Consider the following 15,606-nt stretch of genomic DNA (forward strand, 5'->3'; position numbering starts at 1 on the left):
TTTCTGTGAACAGTAGAGACAAAGCGTACCACTTTTGTGGGCAACCTATCTTACTGCAGCCCTGAGAAAAGCACAGAGTGAAAGAAATGTCTTGTTTAATAATGCAGTGCTGGCCAAGGCAGAGAACAGCTACATAGGGAAATGTGGCTATTGTTAAAATAATAAAACGAAGCTGAATAAAATATGTCTAGGTTAAAGTGCACAACGGCAGGCCTAGTTTGCTAAAATAATGTGTATGAAGCTTTAACTAAAATGGCTATACAACATTGTTATAGCCCCCTATCCTATGGACTACCTAGGGCCTACGTTAAAGATGACCTATCTGTAAAAAATTGGAGTTTAATGGTTGGCAAGAGGTTTTAAATGCCAAGGCGACATGGCAATGTAACTGCACATACTTGCTCTCCAATGGCAGGCCTGATAGATGTTTAAGGGCTATTTGAGTGGGTAGCTCAAGCAGTGTTGCGTCCCACTAGTACCATATAATTAACAGATCCTGGGCACATGTAATGCACTTCACTAGGGACTTATAAGTAAAGTAAATATGCCAGTTCTGGATGTACCAATTAAACAGTATTTAGGGGACATTAGCACTGGTAAGCAGTGGTAAAATGCTCAGAGTCCTAAGGCCAACAAAAATAAATCAGCATAAATGTAAGGCAAATAGGCAAAATGTTTAAAGGAAGACCACCCTAAGGCTGTCAGGTCTAATAATTACCCATTACAAATACAACAAATACAGTATTACAAGTACCTCAAACAAGGAATACTTCAGCCACTTACTCCTAGAAAAGGAAAGGAGGAAAATGCAATACCTTTCTAGTGTGCCAATTGTGTCTTTCTTGCACACCTATGCTGCAAACTCACCAATAAATACTGTCAGACCTGGCAGCTTCTGGGATGGTTTCACTGTACTTTTTTGCTTCTGACATCCTGTTTTTGAATCCTGTGCTGTAATTTGTTTTTGCTGGTTGTGTTACTCTCTGCACCTTACCACTTTACCATCAGTATCAAAGTGCAAGTGCGTTCTGTCTAAATGATATTACTAATTAGTTTTCCATGATTGGCACATTTGATTTACTAGTAACTCACTAGTAAAGTGCACTACAGGTGCCCAGGGCCTGTAAATCAAATGCCACTAATGGGCCTGCAGCACTGGTTGTGCCATCCACATGAGTAGCCCCGTGAACATGTCTCAGGCCTGCCACTGCAGTGTCTATGTGTGCAGTTTGAACTGCCAGCTCGATCTGGCAACTGTACCCACTTGCCAGGCCCAGACCTTCCGTTTTACTACATGTTAGCAACCCTAAGGTAGGCCCTAGGTAGCGCCATAGGCAAGGTGCAATGCATTCAAAATGTAGGACATGCACTGGTGTGTTTTACATGTCCTGATAGTGAAATACTGCCAAATTTGCTTTTCACTATTGGAATGCACATCTCTCCCATAGGTTATCATGGGGATCGCCTTTAAATATCCATTGGGAGCAGCTAGAGATGTGGAGTTTGGGGTCTCTGAACTAACAATTTAAAAATACAGCTTTTGGTAAAGTTAGTTTTTAGACTGTAAGTTTGAAAATGCCACTTTTAGAAAGTGGGCATTGTCTTGCTTAACCATTCTGTGCCTCTGCTTGGCTGCTGAATACACGCCTGGGCCAGACTGACAGTTGAGCTGTTTGGGAATCCATTCTAGACAGTGGCACAAAGGCAGCTGAGGTGTGTCCTGGATATCCTGGTGAGTCTTACTGGGCTAGAGTGGGAGGGAGGAGCTGACACCTGCACTTGAAAGGGCTCAGCCTGCCCTCACACAATACAGACTTTAATCCCCTAGAGTGTGTCTGGGGAAGGGCAAGGAAGAGGCAGGGTCTTGTTCACTACAAAGACTTTCCTTTGAAGTTTGCCTACTTCAAAGGCAGAAATGAGTATAAGTATTGGACTGCTGATCCCACAACTTCAGATTACTTCTGGGTCAAGAGGAACCTCTGCCAAGGAGAAGAGATTGATGCTTGAGGAAGACCTGCTACTCTGTCTGTTGCTTTGCTGTGCTGGCCTGCTGCTTCTGCCTTAAGAGGGAAAGTACTGGACTTTGCTTTCTGAAATTCTGCTTGTGAAGTTTCTCCAAGGGCTTTGATTGAGCTTCCCTCCTGTTAAGAAGTCTCAGGGACATCAAAGCCAGCACCTGGGTACTCCTGCTGAGGACCCTGGCTTGCCAAGTGGTGCCAAATCAGTTCCTGGGCCCTTGGGAGTGAAAACTGAGAAAATCCAGGCACACCGGCTCAGGATGACTCCAGAACCGGTGCCACTGCACGACTCCACACTGCTGCCTGCAACTGGAAGCCGTAGTCCCCACTGGAGTGTGAAGACACTGACCAATGCTGCAGGCCCGACACCACTGCAGCTTCTCTTGAGTCCCACAACATTGTGAGTCCTGAGTGCCTTGTCACCGATGTCTATGACACCCAACTCCGCCACAGCGCCTGTAGTCCCTTGGCATGACTGCGACCCCGAGAGGTCGCCCCACCACGTCTTGATTAGCTGGATTCACCGACCCTGCCGGATCATGAGGAACTGGCACCTCGTCCCGAAGCTGCCTCACCTCCCCTGTTCTGCAGTAAGGCGCCGACGCTGAACTGGATCCAGCGATGCCTCACCTCCCTGACTCCGTGCACCGGCTTCTTTTCCTTGTTACCAAAGGTACTGTACTTGTGTGGTCCATGCAACTCAAAGACCGGGGTCGCCCTCCTCGCAAATGGTGCCGGTCTGTTGGGAAATACTCCGTCAGCGACGTCCTGATAGCCCAAGTTGGAGCTATTGTGTTTCTAAGTGTTTTTATAGGGATTTAGGGCCTCATTCCGACCCGGACGGGCGGCGGACACCGCCCGCCGGGCGGAAACCGCCCAAACACCACCCCGCGGTCAGAAGACCGCGGGGGCATTTCAACTTTCCCGCTGGGCCGGCGGGCGATCTGCAAAAGATCGCCCGCCGGCCCAGCGGGAAAGCGCCTTCCACGAGGATGCCGGCTCCGAATGGAGCCGGCGGAGTGGAAGGTGTGCGACGGGTGCTGTGGCACCCGTCGCGCTTTTCAGTGTCTGCTAAGCAGACACTGAAAAGCAATGTGGGGCCCTGTTAGGGGGCCCCTGCAGTGCCCATGCCATTGGCATGGGCACTGCAGGGGCCCCCAGGGGCCCCACAACACCCGTTCCCGCCAGCCAGGTTCTGGCGGTGTAAACCGCCAGAACCAGGCTGGCGGGAAGGGGGTCGGAATCCCCATGGCGGCGCAGCTTGCTGCGCCGCCATGGAGGATTCCCATGGGCAGCGGGAAACTGGCGGGAGACCGCTGGTTTCCCGTTTCTGACCGCGGCGTTACCGCCGCGGTCAGAATGCCCATGAATGCACCGCCAGCCTGTTGGCGGTGCATTCGCTGCCCTCGGCCCTGGCGGATTCAATCCGCCAGGGTCAGAATGAGGGCCTTAATCTTTTGCAAGTCATATGTCTGCTTCTATATGTTGGATTTGTGTCATTGTGGTCTTGTTTGATTTAGACAAATATTGGCTATTATTCTAAACTGGTGTGGAGTCATTTTGTGGTGTTTTCACTGGGTTACTCGTTGGTACAAATACTTTACACATTGTCTCTGAGATAAGCCTGACTGCTTGTGCCAAGCTACCAAGGGAGTGAGCAGGAGTTATCTGAGCTGTGTATCTCTCTCACCCTGAATAGAGACCGCATTTCTAACAAATACCAGTTAATTGGCTTTTACACTGCTTCTTTTGACGTGTGGACTTTTCAAGAGTGTTGAGAGCATTTCATTTACACGTTTGTGGGTTTTTTATGACTGTTCTCAGTAATTCCAATGCTCTGCATAATGCATTGAATGCTAAACTTCAGACATTTTTAGGTCTCGCCAGCAACAGCACAGTGCATGCACTCTTGCATGCGAGAAATATTCTATACAAGAAGAGGCTTGTAGACCGCCCATTGCTTAACATTTGTTGGTTTCATTGTCACTCTCATTTGCTGCCTTCTAATTGGCCATCACATGCAGGTTTCATTATTTTCGGCCAGAGCATGGATCAAGTAATGATAGCTGTCTTTTATCTGATCCCGCTGTGACTGAGGTATTACTTTTGTTTTTTTTCTACTTCCCTGTCTTGCTTGTTGAACCTCTTGCCATGTATAGCTATGTTTTACTGTGCCACACACACATAAAAGAGCCCTTTTCTCTTTTGAAATTTATGTTTATTGTGACAACAGATGTTAGCTGTTTTTATTGTGAAAAAAGATGTTATCTGCTTCTAGATGAATTTTAACTATGACATGGGCTTCAAGAGAAATTGCTTTCTTTACGTGATTTGCTAAATGTTATTTTTTTTCTTTTTCATGCAAGGGTAGATTAACTGATTTTCTCAGAATCATAAGGGTGTTATGCCAAGACCCAACAAGAATTGGCAAAGCCATTAGGTCTCACCCTGGAGACTACTGGCTCCGCCATTTACTTTTGTTCACGCTGTACAGCATGAGCATTGTTGACCTTGCAATGATTTGTAGCCATGGGGTATAGCAGTGTGACTGGTGTGCAGCATGACTACAAATAATAAAAAAGACTATGATTCATCCAGCACTAATGCACTTTTTTTTTTTTTTTTTTTAAGTGTGTTAGCTCTAGCTGCATCATAATACTTTTTAGGTCAAGAATAGTAGTGTGGAAGTGTTGCTTTTCCGACATGTTGGTATGTATCTGGGCTTTTAGCAACGCTCACCTCATGCCCATCTCTACCACTTGTTTGTGGGCTTGCCCTTCAAAAATCCTTTCATGACATTGGTAAATGGCTTACGTTTGTCCCTCCTTGGGGAGGCTTTGTTACAGCCTTGGCCATCACCCCTGTTAAATGGCTAACTGCACTTTTGGCGATAAGTTTGTCTGTGAGCGAACTTCTTTTTCCTTTTGTGTGTCTTCACACTGATGCTCATGGCGGCCGTGGTGCTTTGAATCAGCTCGCTTATGTGAAACTGTTTTAATTTTAATTTTCAATTTGTGTGGCAAGAAAAGTCCAGTTAGGAGTTTACAACGCTATTAGCTGTAACTCAAGCAGCCGTTGCATTGGAAATGCTTGTTTTAATTTGTTTTAGCCGCACTGCAAAGCATCCGCACTGCTGTACAGCATGGCTACAAAACATTGCCAAAGCCAACTGGCTTTACCAATGAACCCCAAGCCTAAAATTAGCCTAGCTTTCACAGGAGGCCATGTAATATGGTTTGGTGGCAACAAATGCACACATTGTAACAGGGGAAAACAGGTGTGAAACCGGTCTGAGCTCCACATCATTTAAATGTGGCACACCTCCCTGTGCCATAAACAAAACAAAAAAAAGTGTGTTTGATGTGAAGCGCCCAAACTTCTGTGGGAAAGTTTCAAGCTATTTTGTTTGATTGAATAAACTATTTAATAAACGATAATGTGAATTTTGGAAACACCTCCTCACATTCTAACATAATGGGCCTGATTCTAACTTTGGAGTACGGTGTTAAACCGTCCCAAAAGTGGCGGATATACCACCTACCGTATTACGAGTCCATTATATCCTATGGAACTCGTAATACGGTAGGTGGTATATCCGCCACTTTTGGGACGGTTTAACACCGTCCTCCAAAGTTAGAATCCGGCCCAATGTCTGTTGAAGGCTCTGGCTCGGGTCCGTTAATTTATTGGCCACCTTTTTTTGAAATAATATATTTTTGATTGAAACTCGTTCAGGCCTCGAGATGCATCCATCAGTGTTTGTCCTTCTTTAATGTGTCCAATTTAGTAATAATAAAAACAACTTAAAGAGAGATTTAAAGAAAAGAAATGAACAGAAGAACCAAACGTCTCTAAAATACTTTAAAAAACGTTATTTTAATGCTAATTACCAGTCTCAACTGTTGTGGCAAAAAATACTGAAAAAAAGAAAAAAACACTTTTTGGTCTTTTTTAATGTCATTTAGTGTTAGAGTCCTGAACTCTGCATCTGAATCTATTGTAATGCATTAATTTTTGGTTTTACTTTTAATTTGTGGGCAGTACAATGTCTAGTTAGTCTAAACCTCCATAGTTGCTTTATTGTGGATTAAAGTTCTTTGTATGATGATGCAATTTTAGTCTACATTTTTAAGTCTATCGCACATCTTCGTAGATGTAGACCCCGCTTCCCGTGTTGTGTTTGAAACATTGCCTTGAGTGATTTACTTGCTGCAGGGCCAAGTAATTACAGGTAAACGCAGTCTTCCTTTCCAAATATCCTGATTTGAATGAATAGGTGTTGAAACGGGTAAATCCTGCACGTCTCTACTTTGCCTTTTCTTTCAGTGTTAATCATTTGAGAAGCATTTAGATAACAAAACTACTAAGAACCCTATTCGCACTTATTTACTTTTGATAAAAGTCTGCATTTCTCGTCTCTCGCGGAAGAGTTTGTGACGGCGCGAGGCGGCTGCACGTGGGCAGTGCACCACAAAGAGCAGTGGCGGAACGCCTCCTCACTCACCTCGGACTAGATAAGTATATTCGATGATCTCATCCTCTGCTCGGGGTAATGTGTCTCCAGGGATTCGTGTTAGGGTGACATCATCTTTTCTTCTGCTTGTAAATCATAACATTGACTCACCACTTCACCAGCGGCAAATGCATAACCCGAGCACGGAAAAATAACAACCTGGTGTGGTTAGGTTAACACTGCAGGACGAGCTCACCAACAAGGAGCACATTATTTCAAAGACAAGTTTGCGTTGCTCACTTCGACTCGTTCTCCCTTTAACTTAAGCGTCCACAGAGGGTGTGAATGCGAAGGTTCGAAGATACTTCAGACAGAAGTAACTTGCCCACAAGGTTTGAAATTTAAGAACCAATGGAAGAAATGTTGTACACTCTGTCTGACCTCATATACGTTATCGGTGACAGCGTGAACAAATTATCAATTTCGCAAAAACAACGTTTTGATTACGATATACAAAACGTTCTAAATTATAAAAAAAAATACCAATTCCAGACAATTGCCACGTTCCTATAATGTTTAATACAATTTTCCACTGTGCTTCTTGCTGGAAAAGACTTTCCACCTTACCTATCCTGCAATAAAATAGTGCCAGACATGAATAACTGTGATTGTTGGGAGTAAAACACGAGTTTGCAAAGCACGCACAATAAATTGTCTGGAACGAGAAATATTTTCCATATTACTCGTCCATTTGTTTATATCGTCCGTTCCTGTATTTTTAAAGAAATGCTAAGCATGACAACAGGGAAATGGATCACACGCCACTAGTACAAAATTGCTGGTCACTTGAGAGAATCTAGGCTTTTACAGGACTCTTTACTAGGTATATTTTTTTTAAATTCACAAATAGTGGAACGCATGGTTCCCCTTTGATCTGACACTCTTGTGCGATCAGGGACTTTGAAGAATTCCAGAAAGTGCAACGGAGTTGGTTTAGTCTCCTAGTCATCGAGCTATACCAATTTGAAAAGTAGTCGTGATGGCAGTGAGGTAAGCCAATGCGGTTCATTATCAGCAAAAGTAAAAAATATATATATATTATCGTCAATAACCAACAACAGCGGCAAAAATAAGCACGATGATGCATACATGTGCATCCACCATCATGCATGAGAATGGATGCTTCATTGCCGGGGGGAAGGTAATTTGTTTTTTGTTTTCATTTATGGTTGCTAGATGGTGGGTGATCACCTTATAGGGATAAATTAAAGTATATGAACAGCGCCCCAAAGTGCATAGTTTTCTATAGAAATGAGAGGTCTGACCAGAAATGCCACTGCTTGTCCCTCCAAAAAAAACAAAAAACAAATAAGAGCCAAATGCATGATGCCGATGGTGTGAGCTATAACAACAAGTGATGGACGGAATGCTGAACATTGTCAAACATTCACCCCCAGTACAGTGATCTGGGCCTAAATCCATCGTTTTTTTGCTGCCCATGCCATTCCAGTTTGGACCCAGCCATATGCAAATCAGTCTTGACCCTGTTCCCCATGGGAACAGTCTAGCCTGAACTGCTAGGCCAGGTCTTCCCTGGACTGGAAACAAGCATCCTGGGACCGGTTTCGGGGTTTCACCCCTCATCAGCCAGGCTAGCTTGAAACCAGTGGCATGGGAAGCATGGGACCCACGTCTGGGCATACCCTTCCCACTTAGGGCGACAAAGCAAAAACAACAAGTGATGGACGGAATGCTGAACATTGTCAAACATTCACCCCCAGTACAGTGATCTGGGCCTAAATCCCTCGTTTTTTTTCTGCCCATGCCATTCCAGTTTGGACCCAGCCATATGCAAATCAGTCTTGACCCTGTTCCCCATGGGAACAGTCCAGCCCGAACTGCTAGGCCAGGTCTTCCCTGGACTGGAAACAAGCATCCTGGGACCGGTTTCGGGGTTTCACCCCTCATCAGCCAGGCTAGCTTGAAACCAGTGGCATGGGAAGCATGGGTCCCACGTCTGGGCATACCCTTCCCACTTAGGGCGACAAAGCAAAAACAACAAGTGATGGACGGAATGCTGAACATTGTCAAACATTCACCCCCAGTACAGTGACCTGGGCCTAAATCCATCGTTTTTTTGCTGCCCATGCCATTCCAGTTTGGACCCAGCCATATGCAAATCAGTCTTGACCCTGTTCCCCATGGGAACAGTCCAGCCCGAACTGCTAGGCCAGGTCTTCCCTGGACTGGAAACAAGCATCCTGGGACCGGTTTCGGCGTTTCACCCCTCATCAGCCAGGCTAGCTTGAAACCAGTGGCATGGGAAGCATGGGACCCACGTCTGGGCATACCCTTCCCACTTAGGGCGACAAAGCAAAAACAACAAGTGATGGACGGAATGCTGAACATTGTCAAACATTCACACCCAGTACAGTGATCTGGGCCTAAATCCATCGTTTTTTTGCTGCCCATGCCATTCCAGTTTGGACCCAGTCATATGCAAATCAGTCTTGACCCTGTTCCCCATGGGAACAGTCCAGCCCGAACTGCTAGGCCAGGTCTTCCCTGGACTGGAAACAAGCATCCTGGGACCGGTTTCGGGGTTTCACCCCTCATCAGCCAGGCTAGCTTGAAACCAGTGGCATGGGAAGCATGGGACCCACGTCTGGGCATACCCTTCCCACTTAGGGCGACAAAGCAAAAACAACAAGTGATGGACGGAATGCTGAACATTGTCAAAGTTAGTTATTTAGTTAGTTGGATAGGGAGAGGATGAGTTGGGTGTCGTCAGCATAGGAGATGATGTTGAGTCCGTAGTTTCTGACGATGGCAGCTAATGGTGCCATGTAGATGTAAAACAGCGTGGGGCTGAGGGAGGATCCCTGGGGAACTCCACAGGTGGTAGGTGTGGGGTCCGAGAGGAAAGGGGAAAGACTTACTCATTGAGTTCTGCCAGGGAGGAAAGATTGGATCCAGTTGAGGGCCTTGTCTCTGATGCCGGCCTCGTGAAGTCTGCGTACTCAAACTCAACATGGACCGCCAAATCAACTCAGTCGCCTCCACCTCCCTCCTACGCAAGACATTCAAAAGGATCCCCCTCGAACCCCAAAAGACCGTCACACATGCCCTTGTTACTAGCAGACTGGACTAGGGCAATGCGCTCTACGCTGGAATCAACAAGAAACTCACCCGCAAACTACAGAACATCCAGAATGCCGCAGCCAGATTGGTCCTCGACCTGCCCCCACACTGTCACATTTCCAAGCATCTGCGCACACTACACTGGCTCCTCATAGAGAAAAGAATCACCTTCAAGATCCTCATCCAAGCACACAAAGCCATCCATGACACCGGACAAGCCTACCTGAACAGATTACTCAATTTCCACATACCCCACAGGACCCTACGTTGAGCCCAGCTCTCTCTTGCCGAAGTACCCCACATCAGAAAAACAAGAGCAGGGGGACACTCATTCTCCTACCTCGCCACCACAGCCTGGAGTGCCTTACCGCCCCACCTCAGACAGACTACACTCCTCAGCTTCACGAAAAAGCTGAAGACATGGCTATTTGAAGACATGGATATTTGAAGAACCACCACACTGATGGATGCTCCATGCTCCCCACCACACCCTCAGCACCTTGAGACCCTCACAGGCGAGTAGTTGTGCTTAACAAATCCTGATTGATTGATTGATTGATTGAAGACAGCACTACAACATACCCAGTTTCTAATTTCACATTTATGATGGGGCCAGCAGTTTACTAAGGCAAGACATCATGTCATGGATGCATACAAGTTGCCACCAATTACCAGCATTGTGTGGGGGGCAGTATTGTACCAGTCATGGGCATAATTCCATGGCTACTCACAAGTTGCCAAGAAATACCACCATTATGCAAGAGCGTCAAGTTTACCAGGGGTGGACAATGGCATCTTCCTGGCGATGGCCGCAAATTGCCAGGAATTACTAGAATGGGCAACAAACATGATCCTAAGGATCTAAACATACCCACACGTTGATAAGTACTACCACTTTTATATGACTGCCAAGATTTACCCAATGGGGTTTGCGGGCATCTTCCAATAAATGCTTGCAAGTTGCCAAGAATTACCACGGCTCTGCCAGGGCCAACATTTCATGTCAAAATGGGCAAAGGGCATCAGCCCATCGATGCCCATTACCTTCCAAACATCACCACCATTGTGCCAGGGTCAGCATTTTACCAGTAGTAGGCATCATGGCCTGGATAGCCATCAGTTGCCAATAATTACCACCATTATGCAATGGTCAGCATTTTACCAGTGGTGACCAATGGGCATCATTCCATGGATGCCCACAATTTTTCAAGGGTTACCAGCAGTATGCCAGGGCCAGAATTTTATTACATTTTATCCAGAGTGGGTTAAGGGCATCATGTGATGGAACCCTAGATTAGCCAATAAGCACCACTGTTGTTACAAGGCTAATATCTGACAAGGGTGGGCATTCAACACAATACTCATATGTATTCCTTACACACATACACATACGCTTACAGACATGTGCACAAACTTACACACATACACAAATATGGAAAGTGTAAAGAATTTTTTTTAATACTTGCTTTCTGGTACAACCCCTATTCCTGCTGTGCTCTAGACTGCCTCTCCTCGCTCTCACAATGACAGTTGCTGCTCCCTCATCAGCATTCCTGAGATAATGGAAGGGCAGATAAGAGCATCTTGGGCAGTCTGAGGAAGAGAGCAAATGAAAGTGCTGGGGATCAGAAAAAAGTAGGAGTGCTTCAGGTACAGGTGGAAAGGGGCAAGTTGGCGTTGATGGGGAAGAAGGCAAGCAAGAGTACATTGGGAGACGAGGCAAGTGGGAGTAGTTCTTGGACAAGAACAGCCTATTACAGCCAAGAAGGGGAGGCTAAGAGGTTCATCGGGTATGCTTTGGATGTGAAAAGGTGAGAGAAATGGGCATTTTGTTTTATGCTGGTGGAAGGACCTCTGAACTCTGTGCTTTCTTGGCTGTATGGAAACTTTGAGCCTTAAGTGCTTCTGTTAGTGAGGTGGATATGCTTAAGGATTAAGTGAAACCTTGACAGATGATCATGTGTTTTTTAGGGCCATTTAGCATTTATTTTGTTTTTGATAATCAGAGTCCTTAAGTGGGAATTTCTTAGTGGAAAACAAAATACAAGTGACCCAATGTGCATGTACTTTTCGCCCCATTTAAGGGGGCCGTTGTTTGTTTCCCCTGTCTTGGTCAGGGCGACCTTGGTCACCCCACCCTAAGTAGGGAAGGATGATGGCCACTGTGAGTGGGGGTTCAGTGATGGACAGACCACCAGGTCAATGGTTCCTGATGGCAAAGCCAGCTGTGAGTCTATGATTGAAAACCCTGCCGTTCATTAGACTCTAAGGGGGTCATTACAACCCTGGCGGACGGTGTTAAAGGTGCGGCAATACCGCAAACAGGCCGGCGGACAAAAAAAGGGAATTATGACCCTGGCGGAAACCGCCAACAAAGACAGCCACTTTAGCACACCGCCCGCCACTGCGGTACAGACAAGCAGCGCGGCGATCACCGCCAACAGACAGGCGGAAGACAATGTACTGCCCACAGTATTACAACACACCAATCCGCCACCTTTTCCGGGGCGGATTCACCGTGGATAAAAACACGCGGAAACAGTTACTGCAATGGGAAAACGCTCACCTCAACACATCCCACGAGGAACGAGGACTCCATGGAGCCCTTATTACACATTCTACCGGCCCTTGTATTCCTACTCATCTACGAAGGCCGGCGCGGGTGAAGACAACGGTGAGTACTGCACCTACGACATAGGGGAGGGGGGATGCAAAAGTTAGGGACACACACACGAAACACCCCCACCCCTACCCCCACCCTCGCATATTACAACACACACACCAATGCATGTACAAAAATCACAGTAACAACCCACAACCCCCCTGGAAGAATGCTAAGACAAAACAAAATCAGTTCAAACATTGTAATGTATCAATACACATGTGTCAAAAATATACAGATATTTTATAAAATCAGTCAGAAATATATACATTACGAGAACTAGTGCAGATATGCACATATCAATGTCCGTGCACCACTAGTCCAAAAATGCATGGGCGAGGCCCACAAAAGATACCTGTCCACAATCGGAGAGAACACTGCCGGGGCATCAGATAGAAATACTACAGGCACCTCAGGGGGAAGGGAAGGGGGGGCACCTCAGCCGGATGACTGGAAAGCCAGATCCACGACTGGGCTCCATGTGCACAGCCACAGTCTCTCAAGTCTCACAAGTGGGTGGGTTGCCCACTGTACAATCCTGGGGAGTGCAAAGCCACAGTCTCACAAGTCTCTACAGTGGGTGGGTTGCCCACTGGACAGTCCTGGGGAGTGCAAAGCCACAGTCTCACAAGTCTCTACAGTGGGTGGGTTGCCCACTGGACAGTCCTGGGGAGTGCAAAGCCACAGTCTCTCAAGTCTCTACAGTGGGTGGGTTGCCCACTGGACCATCCTGGGGAGTGCAAAGCCACAGTCTCTCAAGTCTCTACAGTGGGTGGGTTGCCCACTGGACCATCCTGGGGAGTGCAAAGCCACAGTCTTTCAAGTCTCTACAGTGGGTGGGTTGCCCACTGGACCATCCTGGGGAGTGCAAAGCCACAGTTTTGCAAGTAGATAACAGCCTCCACTGGCTCTGGAGGGGGACTGGTGCCCAGACTAGATTAGTCTCCCCGTGAAAGTTCCTGTCCCGTCACTGTCCCAGCTGCACATGGGATAACGATGCTTTATGTGGCGGTCTTTTCATTCTTCCCCGGTGCATGCCCTGTTCAGCCGTGCTTTGCCATGGCGGTCTCTGGACTGTTCAGCGGTGCTTTGCCATGGCGGTCTCTGGACTGTTCAGCGGTGCTTTGCCATGGCGGTCTCTGGACTGTTCAGCAGTGCTTTGCCATGGCGGTCTCTGGACTGTTCAGCGGTGCTTTGCCATGGCGGTTCTGGACTGTTCAACAGTGCTTTGCCATGATGGTCTCTGGACTGTTCAGCGGTGCTTTGCCATGGCGGTCTCTGGACTGTTCAGGGGTGCTTTGCAATGGCGGTTCTGGACTGTTCAGCGGTGCTTTGCCATAGCGGTCTCTGGACTGTTCAGCGGTGCTTTGCCATGGCGGTCTCTGGACTGTTCAGCAGTGCTTTGCCATGGCGGTTCTGGAACGGGCATTGGTGTGTGGCATGACGTTCCCTGGACTGGGCATTGGTGTGTAGCATGACGTTCCCTCATAGCCCAGTGGGGCTGTGGCAGCCGGGGCCCTCCTGGGCAATGACTCCGGCGGTGGTCTCCTGACCAGTGACGATACCTGGGCCCTCCTGGGCACTGACTCCGGCGGTGGCGGTGGTCTCCTGACAAGTGACAATACCTGGGCCCTCCTGGGCACTGACTCTGGCAGTGGAGGTGGTCTCCTGACCAGTGACGATACCTGGGCCCTCCTGGGCAATGACTCCGGCGGTGGCGGTGGTCTCCTGACCAGTGACGATACCTGGGCCCTCCTGGGCACTGACTCCGGCGGCGGCGGTGGCCTCCTGACCAGTGACGATACCTGGGCCCTCCTGGCCAATGACTCCGGCGGTGGTGGTGGTCTCCTGACCAGTGACAATACTTGGGCCCTCCTGGGCAATGACTCCGGCGGTGGCGGTGGTCTCCTGACCAGTGACAATACCTGGGCCCTCCTGGGCAATGACTCCGGCGGTGGACTCCTGACCAGTGACGATACTTGGGCCCTCATGGGCAATGACTCCGGCGGTGGCGGTGGTCTCCTGACCAGTGAAGTCTCCTGACCAGTGAAGATACTTGGGCCCTCCTGGGCAATGACTCCGGCGGTGGTCTCCTGACCAGTGACGATACTTGGGCCCTCCTGGGCAATGACTCTGGCGGTGGTCTCCGGACCAGTGACGACGGTGCTGGCAGTGGCGTCTCGACCGCCAGGAAGGATGCCGCCGTTCTCCGCCGTGATGCTCACAACAGGCTGTGCAGACTTCCTCTGGCCCTTCCCCACCTTTGGAGGAGTCACAGCTGACTCTGCAATCCCCCTGGAACCCCTGTGAGTTGTTTTGCCTCCAGGAGTCTTTACAGGGTCCCGTCGGCCACTTTCCAATTTCAGAGCCTTTACAGGGGGTGGGCTGCCAGTGCCTTGGCTCCGGGTCATACTGCCTGCCCTGGTGGCCGGTGCACTCCACACACCTTGAACAGGCACCACTGGTATTGGAGGCTTGTTGGCTGAGGCGCTACGACAGGACTGATGAATTGGAGGGGGGGGGGAGTGGGGGCAAAAAGGTCAACTTTACAGAGGGACAGTTTCTGACGAACACTGGGATGGGTAGTTGGAGGGGGCCTGGGAGTGGAGGAAGAGGAGGGGGTTGTAGGAGGTGTCACTTTAGGTGTTTTGGGTGCAGGTGAGGGTACTGGAGGCTGTCGTGAGGTGGATGGATGTTGGGTGTGTGGGTGCTCACGTTTGTGTACTTTTGGAGGGGGCGTCACAGACACACTGGGAGAGGACACAGGGGACGTGTAAATGGGAGTGGAGGTGGTGAGTGCAGGTGAGCGGGGTGTGGTGCTGGGTGTTCTGTTGCGAGTCCTGGTGCCTGTAGATGTAGTGCATGCAGGTGAGAGTGTAGACGACACTGGAAGGGAGGAGGGAGAAGAGGAGGAGGGGGACACAGTGGAGGCAGTGGATGTTGCTGTGTCTGCATGTGTGTGATGCTTGCGTGAGTGCCTGTGGGTTGTGTGGTGCCTATGTTTGCTTGAGCTTCCCTTGTGTGTTGACTTGTGTGCATGCTGGTCTGTAGGTGTGCTTGGGATGGGCTGGGGTACAGGGGAATGGGTCTGGGTGGAGGAGGTTGGAGGGGGAGGCTAGACACAGGGACAATGGCTGCCATCAGTGCTGAGGCCAGAGATTGCAGGGTTCGCTGAAGGGCAGCCTGACCAGAATGAATACCCTCCAGGAATGCATTACCGTGTTGCAACTCTCTTTCTACACCCTGGATGGCATTCACAATGGTAGACTGCCCAACAGTGAGTGACCTGAGGAGGTCAATGGCCTCCTCACTGAGGGCAGCAGGGGTGACTG

The sequence above is a fragment of the Pleurodeles waltl genome, chromosome 3_1, assembly GCF_031143425.1.
Source record: "Pleurodeles waltl isolate 20211129_DDA chromosome 3_1, aPleWal1.hap1.20221129, whole genome shotgun sequence".
NCBI classification, from domain to species: domain Eukaryota; kingdom Metazoa; phylum Chordata; class Amphibia; order Caudata; family Salamandridae; genus Pleurodeles; species Pleurodeles waltl.